At 44.3% G+C, this 14,552-nt stretch overlaps 1 non-coding gene across 1 annotated transcript; it reads right to left on the bottom strand.

Moving 5' to 3' along the window:
* Positions 1 to 2,527: 2,527 nt before the first annotated feature.
* Positions 2,528 to 2,664, bottom strand: LOC138840554 (small nucleolar RNA SNORA69). The gene has a single exon (XR_011376120.1). It is a non-coding gene; the product is annotated as a small nucleolar RNA SNORA69 (small nucleolar RNA).
* Positions 2,665 to 14,552: the final 11,888 nt, after the last annotated feature.

The raw sequence follows: 14,552 nt of genomic DNA, 5'->3' as shown, positions 1-14,552 counted from the left end.
CTCTTCAGCTCAAGGCTAGTGCTCTACCACTTGAGCCACAGCGCCACTTCCGGCTTTTTTCTTTTTGCTTATGTGGTGCTGAGGAATTGAACCTAGGGCCTGAGGCATGCAAGGCAAGCACTCTACCACTGAGCCACCTTCCCAGCCCATATTTTGTAAGATTTTTTTTTTTCCCCACTTCAGTGCTGGTGATCAAATCAAGGGCCTCATACAACGCTACTACTGAGCTACACTCTGAGCCCCGAGGTTTTTGATTTATAAAGCTATTGAAACTGATTAAGGATTTTTTTTGTTTGTTTTTGGTGTCGGTTGTGGGGCCTGAACTCTGGGCCTGGGTGTTGTCCTTCAGCTCTTCAGCTCAAGGCTAGTGCTGTACCATATGAGCCACAGTGCCACTTTGGACTTTTTCTGCTATTGTGGTGCTGAGGAATTGAACCCAGGGCCTCATGCATGCAAGGCAAGCACTCTATCACTGAGCCACCTTCCCAGGCCCTAATTGAACAGTTTTAACCAGGCATGATGACACATGACTATAATCTTAGCACCTGGGAAGCTGAGGGTAGAAAATCACTTGAGCCCAAGAGTTAAGCCACACTGGGATACATAGCAAAATCCCATGTCTTAAAAAATAATGCTGAGCACTAGTGGCTCATGCTACTATTCAGGAGGCTGAAATCTGAGTCAGTTTGAAGCCAGCGCAGTGGCTCCAGATACAAAATGGTAGTCATTCTAAGCCTCAGCAAAGAAGTAACATTATTAGCTTGGACTTCTAACTAGCTCGCTCAAATCAAGGATTTTTATCTTTGGTCAAGTGTATGTCCTGGGCTGGAAACGTGGCTTAGTGGCAGAGTGCTTGCTTAGCATGCATGAAGCCCTGGGTTCAATTCCGCAGTACCACATAAGTAGAAAAAGCTGAAAGTGGTACTGTCTCAAGTGGTAGAGTGCTATTCTTGAGCAAAAGCAGTTCAGGGACAGTGCCCAGGCCCTGAGTTCAAGCCCTGTGACTGATAAAAAAAAAGTGTATGTCCTGGGGCTGGGAAGGTGGCTCAGTGGTAGAGCACTTGCCTTGCATGCCTGAGGCCCTGGGTTCAATTCCTCAGCACCACATAAGCAAAAAGAAAAAAGCCGGAAGTGGCACTGTGGCTCAAGTGGTAGAGCACTAGCCTTGAGCTGAAGAGCTGAGGGACAGCACCCAGGCCCAGAGTTCAGGCCCCACGACCGGACCCCCCCCCCAAAAAAAAGTGTATGTCCTGAGGGGTGACATTGTCCAAAAGGAAATGTACTTATTACCTAACTTATGTAGCTGTAAACCCTCTACTGTTACGGTAACAATAAAAAACGTTTAAAGTATGTCAGCCAGGCTCATGCATATATTAGCTACTGAGACTGAGGATCATGGTTCAAAGCAAGCCCAGGCAGAAAAGCTTGCTCCAGGATTCCCCATCAAAAAAAGGGTATATCCTAAGGATGGGGATATGGCTCAAGTGCCCGCCTCATGAGTCCCTGAGTTTAAACACCAGTATTGCCAGAGGAAGTATCTCGTGTGAGAACTTACGGCTTATGTTTAAAACTCTACCTACTCAGATAGGTTTAAGTCCTTTATAGGCCTTAATCCTTATCTACCTGTGGTAGCCAGGTATAGTTCGTATAGCTGATTCAGAACTGGACCTAAGACATGAACACCAAGTGCCAGATTTCCTGTGATTCTGCTTCCCTTGCAATGTCTTGAGGTGTAATTTTATACTCTTCCAAACAAATGGGAAGGGAGCCAAGTGCTGGTGAGATCTCAGGATCTGCAAAACTCTGATCTCCAAGATCTGTTTGTGTATGGCTACCAACTATGGCTTGCTCCTGAGTTTTGAAAGAAGGCAAGACTATGGTTCCTGGCAATTAAAATTCCAATTCTTGGGGCTGGGAAGGTGGCTCAGTGAGTGCTTGCCTCACATGCATGAGGCCCTGGGTTCGATTCCTCAGCACCACATAAGCAGAAAAGCCAGAAGTGGCGATGTGGCTCAAGTGGTAGAGTGCTAGCCTTGCGCTGAAGACCCCAGGCCCAGAGTTCAGGCCCCCAACCAACAAAAAACCCATCCAATTCTTATCCATACCCACCAGAGATGTTTAAAAACTAGAGCCATATATGATGATTCAAATGTAATGTTTATTACATGTTTATTACTGTGCCCATGATTAAAATAACCAAAGAAAAATCAATTTAAAAAATGCCCAATTGTCAGTCCAGGCAGTATTGACGTTTCAGCTTGACTGGTTCATGGTAGAGCATAAATATGTGGGCATCTGAAGTAATTCCTTACAGACCCAGCTTGGTTCTTCTCCAGTGTCTTCTCTTGGAGTTGTATCTGCACAGAAGGAAGCCAGAAATCACAAAGATAGCCTAGCTCCTCACCCACTTTTGATTCAACAGAACTGATACAGATGCTGACATTCTTCACACACTATCTTTAAAACAAATAAACCTTCCTTGCATATTTATTTCAGAATGAGTGATTTGAAGAGCTTAAAACAAGCTAAATGTCCATGTCAAGCTGTTATGATTTTACCTTCAGAAAGGCAAAATTCAGAAACAATCAACATGTTTTTTCTTTCAGCAGGATAATGGCAATACTTCCACAAGATGAAGGAAGTACTGTAATTGCAACCTGCTTTTGATTCATTTTACAAGTTGAAAGAAGGGCTAAAGGGTTGTAGCTCTATGGTGCAGCACTCAGCATGTACAAGACCTTGGTTCCCCAGATAGCTGACAGAAAACCAAATGCATGAGATCATAGAACAAGTGGCTAACATTGACAACAGCAGTGTTCTACTTAACTACACCATGTTTCCTTTTTTCTTATCTCAGAAGCACAACTTCAAAGCTAAAGAAAACTCTTATTCTCATCGGTGGCAAAGCACTTGCTAGGCAAGTGCAATGCCCTTGGTTGGATTCCCAACACCAAAAGACAAAAGTTAAGCCAAATAAAAGAAGGTTCTACCTGCTAAGCTCATTCTGCAAAGGCAGCCCCCAAAGTTCTTTGCAAATAAAAGGCCTACCTGGTCCTAAGAGCTGGGGAGAAGGGAAGGGTCCCCCATAGCTACTTTCTTCCAAATGCATACATTCAATCAACTCCTCCAGTAGAGGGCACTCTCCCAATCTTTAGAAAGGATAACCAATTGGGTCTTCTCACCAGGATGTACAGGGAGGTAAAACAGTCTTCCAGAGCTCTAGTTTAGACTTAACCAGGAAATTAGTAAGGACTGGAGCAGTGTCTACCCACAAAGTGTGAGGCTGGATGTGGTGTACAAACCAAGGAAGACCATTAAAAAACAGGGAACTTTAAAATGGCAGAGGACTGACTGTATTACATCTAAGTTTCAATTGGGTAAACCCTAAAGAAAGTAATCTGTAAATTTAACAAACACAGCTCAAGGGTCTTACCTGATTTTGTTACCAGTTTTCATCCGAATCCACTGGGGAATGGGGCGATTTTGCTTTTGTTTCTTGGCCAGAAACCGCTTGATTCTGAAAGTCTTGTGAGAAGACTGCAGGAGAAACAACCCATTTAGAGTGACAATAGTGCCTGTACAAAGGATTCAAAAGCTACAAACTCTGAAGTCTAACAAATATTTCATTGTTTGAGATGTACAGCCAAGAAAATCTTCAATACTAAATTACCCAGCCTCCTTTGGTTCTCATAACTCTTCTGGAAGCAGACACTTTTATTTTCCATCATTTAAGCAAAAGAACAAGGGAGCTTGAACAACCTGCACAAAATCAAGAGTATAACGTGCAGCACTAGGAATCAAACCCAAGCCTGTTCTGCTCCAGAGACACCTTCTGTCTCTACCCTGCGGTCACCCAAAGGTTCAGATCGGCTGGGAATGAATATAGGGCCAGGGAACTCGACTTAACTGGAAAGAACATACATAGCATTAATCAGGACAACCAATTACTTGCAAGCCAATGAACTCCAGTGCCATATTTCACAAAATAAGAGACTTTGCCGGGATAATTAGAAGTGCTGCAAAGTCCTTGACATTCAGAAAATCTCCTAACTTGCTCACCTTTTCTGTAATTTTTTTTTTTTTTTGCCAGTTCTGGGGCTTAAACTCTGGGCCTGGGAGCTGTCCCTCAGCTCTTTAAGCTAACACTCTACCACCTGAGTCATAGCGCCACTTCCAGCTTTTTCTGTTTATGTGGTGCTGAGGAATCGAACCCAGGCCCTTATGCATACGAGGCAAACACTCTACCACTGAGCCACCTTCCCAGCCCTCTTTTTATATATATAAAAAATGCCTAACCCCTTGGGAGCAATTACATAGTAGTTACTATCAGAGTAAACTGTCAGAGGGAAGCTATCGTTGTGCTGTTGACCTTTACTTCAGGTTCACACAATGTCCTTGCCCAAAGCCCCTAGTCAAACCTCTAGAAAGGGTTAAGCTTGTCATCTCATGACCTGGTACACATCATGCTAAGGGCAGCTTGCGATTTGGACACAATTTCTGAGGGTGGTCCCTAGACCTCTTCCTGGCCCAGAATCAACTGGATCGGGTGGAAGGGAAGCATTGTGGCTCTCACACAGCCCTGCAGATGCACAGCGCCAATGCTGCCCCGTCCCGTCCCTCACTTGCTTCCCGGTAGGCCAGCGGCTTAAAAAGGGAAATTTTATCTTCTCTTGAAAAACCCTTTAAAATGCTCGGGCCCTTTGATGCTCCGTGCCAGCCTCGGCGAGCCGGGGAAAGCCTCGGGTCTCGGGGAGCGACCTTGGGGCCGATGGAGGCCGATGAGACTTACCATGATGGGAAGCGCTGGAAGGCACAGTAACCACGATGGCGAACAAAAGCTGAAGAGACCAGAAGCCGCCGGAAGAACAAGTTTAGAAACTGGAGGTGGAGCTTATGGGTACCGTCACTAGTCAGCGTCCAGCACCTCCCCATCCTCTGCGCCTGCGCCCTCCGTGGGCCCGTTGGGAACCCTCTCTTGACTTCACCTCTGTAAGTAGGTTATCGGGGCCGGTCAGGATTCTAGGACCCCGTTTTCACGGGTGGAGTACACAACCGGTGATAAGTGGTAAAGTGGACGCCCTTCGAAAGCTGGGGAAGTGGGGCACTGAATGGGTGGGATCAATTCGTAGGGTGCTTACGTCATTTGTATGCGCCGGCGACTTTGACCCTTGCTTTAGAAGGAAGCCCTGCCCTGCTAGGCAGTCTGGGAGGAGGTGGCTGGCGGAAACAGCTTTACTTTTTCTTTGGAAGGTTTGGGTGGTAGTGCTAGTGTTTCAACTTGCACTTCGCAGCTTGCTAGGCTGTCACTGCCGCTTGAGCGAACCTCTCTCTAGCCCTCCTCGCCTTTTTAAATAGAAACTCAATATGTAGCCCAGATTGGCCTCCAGCGTGTGATGTTAGTATTTTTGTTAGTATTACCCCTTTTCATCTTTTCCTTTCCATTTTAGAAACAAAACTAGAGCTGACGAAGTAGCTTAACGACAAATTTTTGATGAGCTAGTATACAATAAAGCTTAGGTTCCATCACCAGCACTGCAAAAGGAAAACAAAACTAAGAAACGAGTATTTTTATTTTTGCAGATATCTCAGGTATTGTGCCAAGGTTGTGTTTTTGTTTTTGTTTTCCCTGTAGGATACTTTTTTTTCCCTTTTGGCTGTACTGGGGTTTGAATTTACTGCCTCAGGCTTGCTAGGCAAGCCATGCACCTAGCCCAAGGCAAGATTTTAAAATCTGAGATAAAGACTTCATCTAAAGCTGTACTCAGGTGGCTCACACCTGTAATCCTAGATTACTCTGGAGTCTGCGATCTGAGGATCGCCCGCCAGCTCGACCTGGAAAGTCTGAGAGTGAGACTCCTATGCAATTAACCACCAGAAAACCGGAAGTGGTGCTTTGGTTCAAGTGGTAGAGCGCTTGCCTTGAGCGAAGATCTGAGGGATAGAGCCCAAGCCCAGAGTTCAAACCCCATGACCGACAAAAAAAAGTCCATCTACACAGTTCACACTATAAACTTGAACAAGAAAAATCCATTAGTTGTATTTCCACTAAATTAAGTTTCACCCTTTTTATTTAGAATGTAGGCAACATAATATAGCAGTGTTACAGAAACCATAGATAAACCGGGCATAGTAATCCCAGAATTCTAGGGATGAAAAAGCAGGAAGATCTTGAATTCAAAGTCAATCTTAGCTATATATCCCATCTCAAAAACCATCCCCCCTCCCCCCCAGGGCTGGGAAGGTGGCTCAGTGGTAGAGCGCTTGCCTTGCATGCCTGAGACCCTGGGTTTGATTCCTCAGCACCACATAAGCAAAAAGAAAAAAGACGGAAGTGGCACTGTGGCTCAAGTGGTAGAGCGCTAGCCTTGAGCTGAAGAGCTGAGGGACAGCACCCAGGCCCAGAGTTCAGGCCCCACGACCGGACCCCAAAAAAAACAAAAAACAAAACAAAACATAAAACCATTCCTCCCCCCCCCAAAAAAAAACCCTCAAATCTTGGATGGCTTTATCTTATATTACAATTGAAGCTGAGTATGATTGGCTTAATGCCTGCAATCTTAGCTATACTTCGGGCTGAGATCTGAGGATCAACTTATCAAGCCAGCCCCAGGCAGACAGAATCCTCGAAACTCTTATCTCTATTTGACTAACAAAAAATCTGAAAGTGGGGATCTGGCTGTGGTGCTGGAAGGGCAGCCTTGAGCAAAGAAGCTCTGCGAGAGCTTGAGGCCCAGAATTCAAGCCCCAGTCACGTACAAAAACAATAAATAAATAAAGGCAAAGTCGGGCGCCGGTGGCTCACGCCTGTAAATCCTAGCTATTCAGGAGGCTGAGGCTGAGGATCGCGATTCAAAGCCAGCCCGTGCTCCTGCCCGTGAGACTCTTTTTTTTTTTTTTTGTGTTGGATACTTTTTGTTTTTTTTTTGTTTTTTTTTTTAATTGTATTTTATTTTATTTGAGAACATACTGTACAGGGGGGCTACAATTACATGGGCAGGATAATGCATACATTTCTTACCAAGCATTGCAGCCTCCTCCTTTGTTTACCCTTCACTTCCCTTCCCCGCCTCCCCCCTCCCCCCACCCAATTATACCACCCTCCCCCCCCCACACCGACATTGTAAAGCTGGTTTTGACATGACATTTTGTACTTCTCATTGTTGCAACAGGTCCACCTGAATCCTTAAACGACTTGTTTGTCCCCATCTCCTCCACATGTTATACTGACATCAAATATAGTGAAAGCGGGGGTTACACTGTGGGGGAGGGACATACAAAGCAACAAAGAAATAATCTTATAAATGTGTTAGAAACACATGCATGAAAGAAACGAAAACATTAAAATACATATTTAAGGGTTCATTTTCCTAACATCACATTATCTGACCTTATCCGCTTGACTCATACCTATACTAGATATTGCAAATAAGGGAAACCATGGGACCTATGCTTCTTTGGGCCTGGCTTACTTCACTTAATATAATTTTTTCCAAACCTTTCCATTTCCTAACAAATGGGGAAATGTCATTCTTTCTGATGGAGGCATAGAATTCCATTGTGTATATATACCACATTTTCTTGATCCATTCATCTACTGAGGGGCATCTGGGTTGGTTCCATATCTTAGCTATGGTAAATAATGCTGCAATAAACATAGTTGTGCTGGTAGCTTTAGTGTGGTCTTGTTTGTAAACATTTGGGTAAATGCCCAAAAGTGGGATTGCTGGATCATAGGGGAGATCTATGTGAAGTCTTTTGAGGAACCTCCATACTGCTTTCCAAAGTGGTTGAACAAGTTTACATTCCCACCAACAATGAAGTAAGGTTCCTTTCTGTCCACATCCCCTCCAGCATCTGTTGTTGTTAGAGTTCTTGATTTTTGCTGTTCTAACTGGAGTGAGGTGATATATCACCCTGTACCAGAATCAACTCCAAATGGATCAAAGACCTTGAACTCAAAGCAGACACTCTGAAAACATTACAGGATGGAATAGGAGAAACCCTAGGTCTCCTTGGCTCAGGTCGAAATTTTCTGAATAGAGACCCGGAAGCACAACAAATCAAAGAAAGGTTGGACAAATGGGATTGCATAAGATTGCAGAGCTTCTGCAGGGCAAATGACATAGCTGGCAAGATCAATAGAAAGCCCACCGATTGGGAGAAGATCTTTACTAGCCATACAACGGACAAGGGTCTCACATCTAAAATATACTTGGAACTCAAAAAATTAAACCACCCAACAACAAATCCTCAAAGAATCAACTGCCCAATAAATAAGTGGGCGAAAGACTTAAAGAGAAGCTTCTCTGAAGAAGAAACAAGGATGGCCAATAGACACATGAAGAAATGTTCAACATCCCTAGCCATAAAAGAAATGCAAATCAAAACAACATTGAGATATCACCGTGAGACTCTTATCTCCAATAAACCACTAGAAAACCGGAAGTGGTGCTCTTGCTTTGAGCTGAAGAGCGCAGGGACAGCGCCCAAGCCCAGAGTTCAAGCCCCACGACCGACCAAAAATAAATAAATAAATGAAGGCAGGTGATTATGAGATAGCACTAACGAGATTCGGTCTCATATTCTCCTTCAGCAACTGGATGCTGGAACTTTTTTTTTTTTTTTTTTGGTTCTGGTCGCGGGCCTGAACTCAAGGCTAGCGCTCTACCACTTGAGCCACAGTGCCACTTCCGGCTTTTTTTCTTTTTTCTTATGTAGTGCTGAGGAATCGAACCCAGGGCGCTCTACCACTGAGCCACCTTCCCAGCCCATGGATGCTGGAACTTTAAATCTATAGAGATACTACAAAACCCATATGATGCATTTTGACTTAATAGTTACCATTATCATCTTAGTGATGACCATTTTAACAGAATTTTATTATGCTAACTCCGATTTTTAAAATTTAGACTAATATCCTTATTTATTTATTTATTTAGCCATGCTGAACCCTAAGGCCTGCTGCAAGCTAGGGTAGACAAGTGCTGTACCACCAAGCCACACTTCTAACTTCTTCATATACATAATTTGATCTAATTGAAGTGAGATTGCAGGCCTCTTAACTTGGATTTTTATTCATTCAAGAGCCAATATTAGCCGGGCACTGGTGGCTTATGTCTGTAATTCTGGCTACTTAGGAGGCTGAGATCTGAGGACAAGCCCAAATAGGAAATTCCTTGAGACTCTTATCTCCAATTAACCACTAGAAAATCAGAAGTGGAGCTGTGGTTGAGCACGTGCCTTGAGCCAAAAGAGCTCTGGGACAGCATTTAGACTCTGAGTTCAAGCACCACGACAGACAAAAAAAGAAAAATAAAAAGGCCAAAATATATGTGTGTGTGTGTGTGTGTGCGCACGCATGTGTGTGCACTGGTACTGGGGCTTGAACTGAGGCCCTAGGCACTCAATTCACTAGCACTCTACCACTTGAGCCACACCTCCACTTCTGGCAGTTAATTGGACTTTCTTGCCTGTGCTGGTTTCAAACTGTGATTCTCACATTTCAAGTCTGAGTAGCTAGGATTACAGACTTGAGCCTCAAGTGCCCAATCTGCATTTTCTCCCCCCCCCCCTCCTTTCTTTCTTTTTTTTTTTTTTTTTTTGGCCAAGAACAGAACTGGAACTTGGTATCTGATATCTGCTTTTGCTCTTTGGTTGGCACTATCTGATCCACACCTCCAAAGCCTGCATTTTGTTTTTGATGACTTAAAGAGCAATAATAAGCCCTTACTGGATCATCACTACTGAGAGTTTAGGGTGTGGCTGGCCTGTGCTAAATGCTTCTGAATGATCTGTCTCAATCTCAGTTTGAGAAGTCACTTTTTGTGTTTTCCCTGTATCTCAAACGCTTGCCCTTCTCAGTATTCTTTTGCTGATTCTTCCTCTTTATTTGTTGTTGTTGTTGACATGGGGCTTGCACACGAGGCTTGGGCACTGACCCTGAGCTGTTTGCTGGGTATTTTTTTTTTTTGTGGGTCCTGGGGCTTGAACTCTGGGCCTGGAAGCTGTCCCTGAGCTCTTCAACTCAAGTGAGTGCTCTACCACTTTGAGCCACAGTGCCACTTCCAGTTTTCTGGTGGTTTATTGGAGATGAGTCTCACTCATGGACTTTCCTACCTGAGCAGGCTTTGAAACACAGTCCTCAGATCTCAGCCTCCTGAGTAGCTAGGATTACAGGTATGAACCACCTGTGCCCTGCCCTGAGCTGTTTTTTGCTCAAGACTAGAGTCTACTACTTAAGACACATCACCACTTCGTTTTGGGGTGGTTAATTGGCGATGAGTCTCATGAGTTTTCCTATCTGGGATGTCTTTGAACTGTGATCTTCAGATCTCAGCCTCCTAAATAGCTAGGATTACAGGTGTGAGCCACTAGTGCCCAGACTTGCTGATTTTTTATCTTTGGAGAACCCTGAGATTTAATTGTGGATTTCTTTTTTTTTTTCTGTGTATACTCTGTTCTCATTCAATATCATCTTTTGGTTGATGACAAATGTATATCTCTAATCTGAGTATCTCTACAAATTCCTGCTATCTTCCTGACTTTTTTAGATGTCTACTACATGCCTTAAACTTGGTATGTCCGGGTGTCAGTGGCTCATGCCTGAAAGTCAATATATGACTGTATTTGAAGATAGAGATGTAATAACTTAAACAGAGACTTGCTGTAATGTCTAAGAAGAAGTGACTAATGACTAAAGACCCACAGGGACAGTACCAGAGAGGTAAGAGCACAAAGAAAACATTGTGAGAAAAGTAGTAAATTCAAGGAGAAACCAAGAGCAGCCTACATGTTGATCTGACTCCTAGCCTCTAGAAATGTGACAAAATACATTTCTGTGTCGCTACTGTGTTCAGTAGTCCCCCTGTTATTTGTGCAGCATGGGAAGGGGGGAGATTTATGCTCTGAGACTCTCCAGAGATGGCTGAAATCACAGTACTAAGTTTGGTATATACTAATTTTCAGTTTGATGTTCAACAACAAAATTAGAATGAGTCTCTATTTTCTTTTTTTTTTTTTTTTTTGGGTCCAGTAGTGGGGCTTGAACTCTGGGCCTGGGCACTGTCCCTCAACTCTTCAGCTCAAGGCTAGCGCTCTACCACTTGGGCCACAGTGCCACTTCCGGCTTTTTTCTTTTTGCTTATGTGGTGCTGAAGAATGAAACCCAGGGCCTCAGGCATGCAAGGCAAGCGCTCTAACACTGAGCCACCTTCCCAGCCCCGAGTCTCTTATTTTCTTCTTAACATTTACAGACAGAATATTTCTTTTTTACTGTAGATGTTGGCAACTTCAGCATGATTTTTTTCTTTCTCTCCTTTTTTTTTTCAGTACTAGTTCTGAGGCTTGAACTCAGGACCTAGGCGCTGTCCCTAAGCTCCTTTGTCTACCATTTGAGGCACAGTTCCACTTCCAACTTTTTTGGTGGTTAATGGAAGATAAGTCTCATTGACTTTCTTGCCTAGGCTGGCTTTGAATACAGATCCTCAGATCTCAGCCTTGTGAGTAGCTAGGATTATAGTTGAGAGCCACTGGCACCTGGCTTTTCTAATAAAAAAACAACAACAACAAAAAAGCCCTAAAAAACCACTTTCCTTTTTTTTTTTGGTTGTAGGGCTTGAACTCTGGGCCTGGGCGCTATCCCTCAGCTCTTCAGCTCAAGGCAAGCGCTCTACCACTTAAGCCACAGCACCACTTCTGCTTTTCTGGTGGTTAATTGGACATAAGAGTCTCATGGACTACTTTCCTGCCCAGGCTGGCTTTGAACCCTGATCCTCAGATCTCAGCCTCCTGAGTAGCTAGGATTATAGGCATGAGCCACTAGCACTGAGCTCCCATACTTTTTAATTTTTTTTAATTTTATTGTAAAGATGCTGTACAGAGGGGTTGCAGCAGTTACAAGTAAGGCAATGAGTACATTTCTTGTCAAGCATCCATACTTTTTTTTTTAAGCATAGTGCCACTTTTTTTTTTTTTTGCAAGTCCTGGGTTTGAACTCAGGGCCTGGGCACTGTCGCTGAGCTTCTTTTGCTCAAGGCTAGTACTCTACCATTTGAGCCACAGTGCCACTTTCAGCTTTCTCTGTTTGTGTGTTACTGAGGAACTGAACCCAGGGCTTCATTCATGCTAAGCAAGCACTCTACCATGAAGCCACATTCCCAGCCCATGCTTTTATTCTTTCTATTTCTCTCCTGACACCATTAGACCATGAGTTCACTGAGAACAAGGACTTGAGTCCTTGACCCCCAGGACCTGACATATATAGCAAGTGGTTAGCAAATGCTTGTTTGCCAAGTGAATAAAGGAGTGGAAGAGCTGGGCATAGGTGGCTCACTCCTGTATCCTAGCTACTCAGAAGGCTGAGATCTGAGGATCACCATTCAAAGCCAACCCCAGCAGGAAAGTCCATGCAACTCTTATCTTCAATAAACTACTTAGAAAAGGCTGGGCCGGGCGCTGGTGGCTCACGCCTGTAATCCTAGCTACTCAGGAGGCTGAGATCTGAGGATCGCGGTTCAAAGCCAGCCCGGGCAGGAGAGACCGTGAGACTCCTATCTCCAATAAACCACTAGGAAACCGGAAGTGGCGCTGTAGCTCAAGTGGTAGAGCGCTCGCCTTGAGCTGAAGAGCTGAGGGACAGCGCCCAGGCCGAGAGTTCAAGCCCCACGACCGACAAAAAAAAAAAAAAAAAAAAAAAAAAAAAAAAAAAAAGAAAAGGCTGGAAGTGGTGCTGTGGCTCAAGTGATAGGGCACTAGCCTTGAGCACAAAGAGGCTCAGGGATAGTGCCCAGGCCCTGAGTTCAAGCCCCAGGACAGGAAGGAAGGAAGGAAGAAGTGGAAGAAACTTGGAGGTGGGCTGGGATGTAGTTTAGTGGCAAAGCGCTTGCCTAGCAAGTATAACGTCCTGGGTTCGATCCCCAGTACCAAAAAAAAAACAAAAAACAAAAAAAAAATACAGTTAAGGGGCTGGGAAGGTGGCTCAGTAGTAGAGTGCTCACTTTGCATGTATGAGGCCCTGGGTTCGATTCCTCAGCACCACATAAGCAGAAAAAGCTGGAAGTGGCGCTATGGCTCAAGTGGTCAAGTGCTAGCCTTGAGCTGAAGAGCTGAGGGACAGCGCCCAGGCCCAGAGCTCAGGCCCCATGACCGACAAAAAAACCAAAAAAACCAAAAAACAAAAAAAAAATACAGTTAAAAAAAAAAAAGAAACTTGGAGGATTCAGGTGGGGAAGCATGCTTTACTCAGAGCTAGACTGGCAAAGCAAGTAGAACAAAAGAGGAAGGTGCTAAGCTGCTGCAAACAACTTCACCTAGCTGCTAACCAAATGGGCAAGGATGCTAGCAGTGCCAACTCCTGATAGAAAGCAGACACAGAAGTATTCTTTCTCCTAAGGCCAACTCTGACATCTTCCTGGGCTCCCACTTCACCCACTTTTACAAAAAAGCTACACTAGTGGTTATCACTTCCCCTGGGAATTCATCCTGTATCTTGAGTTTTCTTTTCTATTTTGTGCCAGTCCTGGAGCTTGAACTCAGGACACAGATATTGTCTCTGGGCTCTTTTTGCACAAGGATAGTATTCTACCACTTGAGCCACAACTCCACTTATAGCTTATTTTTTTTGTAATTATAAAGGTGATAATAGAGAAGGGTTATGCTTGTATAAGTCAGGTAAGGAGCACATTTATTTCATGTCACCCCTAGTTTTTTCCTCCTCTCCCCACTCACAAGTTGTATAGTTAATTTTCTTTCTAGTTTTTTTTTTTTTTTTGGTCATTCATGGGTCTTGAACTCTGGGTCTGGGCTCTATCACTGAGCTCTTCAGCTCAAGGCTAGCACTCTATCACTTGAGCCACAGCACCACTTCCAGCTTTTTCTGCTTATGTGGTGCTGAGGAATTGAATCCAGGACCTCATGCGTGCAAGGTAAGCATTCTACCACTGAGCCACCTTCCCAGTCCCTGTAGTTCATTTTCAACAGTCACTTATGGCTTTTTGTGGTTAACTGGAGATAAGAACCTCACAGACTTTCCTGCTTTGAACAGTGATCCTCATATCTCAGTTTCCTGAGTAGCTAAGATTATAGGTATGAAGCACTGGCACCCAATTTTGAGGGTTTTTTTTCTTTTCTTTTCTTTTTTATCCTTTGGTCAGTTATGGGGCTTGAACTCAGGGCCTGAGCACTGTCCCTGAGCTCTTTTTGCTCAAGGGTAGCGCTCTACCACTTTGAAACCACAGCACTACTTCCAGTTTTCTGGTGATTTTGGAGATTACAGTCTCATGGGAGCTAGGAATGTGTCTTAGTGGTAGAATGCATCCTAGCATACATGAATCCTTGAGTTCTATGCCTCAGTACCACATAAACAGAAAAAGCAGGAAGTGGTGATGTGGTTCAAGTGGTAGAGCACTAGCCTTAAGCAAAAGAAGCTCAGGGAGGCCGGGCCCTGGGGGCTCATGCCTGTAATCCTAGCTACCCTGGAGGCTGAGATCTAAGGATCCAATCCAGTGGAAGTGCTGCTGTGGTTCTAGTGGTAGAGTACTAGCTTTGAGCTGAAG

The sequence above is a fragment of the Dipodomys merriami genome, unplaced genomic scaffold, assembly GCF_024711535.1.
Source record: "Dipodomys merriami isolate MVZ:Mamm:240054 unplaced genomic scaffold, mDipMer1.0.p SCAF_3, whole genome shotgun sequence".
Taxonomy (NCBI): domain Eukaryota; kingdom Metazoa; phylum Chordata; class Mammalia; order Rodentia; family Heteromyidae; genus Dipodomys; species Dipodomys merriami.
This window is presented reverse-complemented; position numbering and strand designations above follow the sequence as displayed.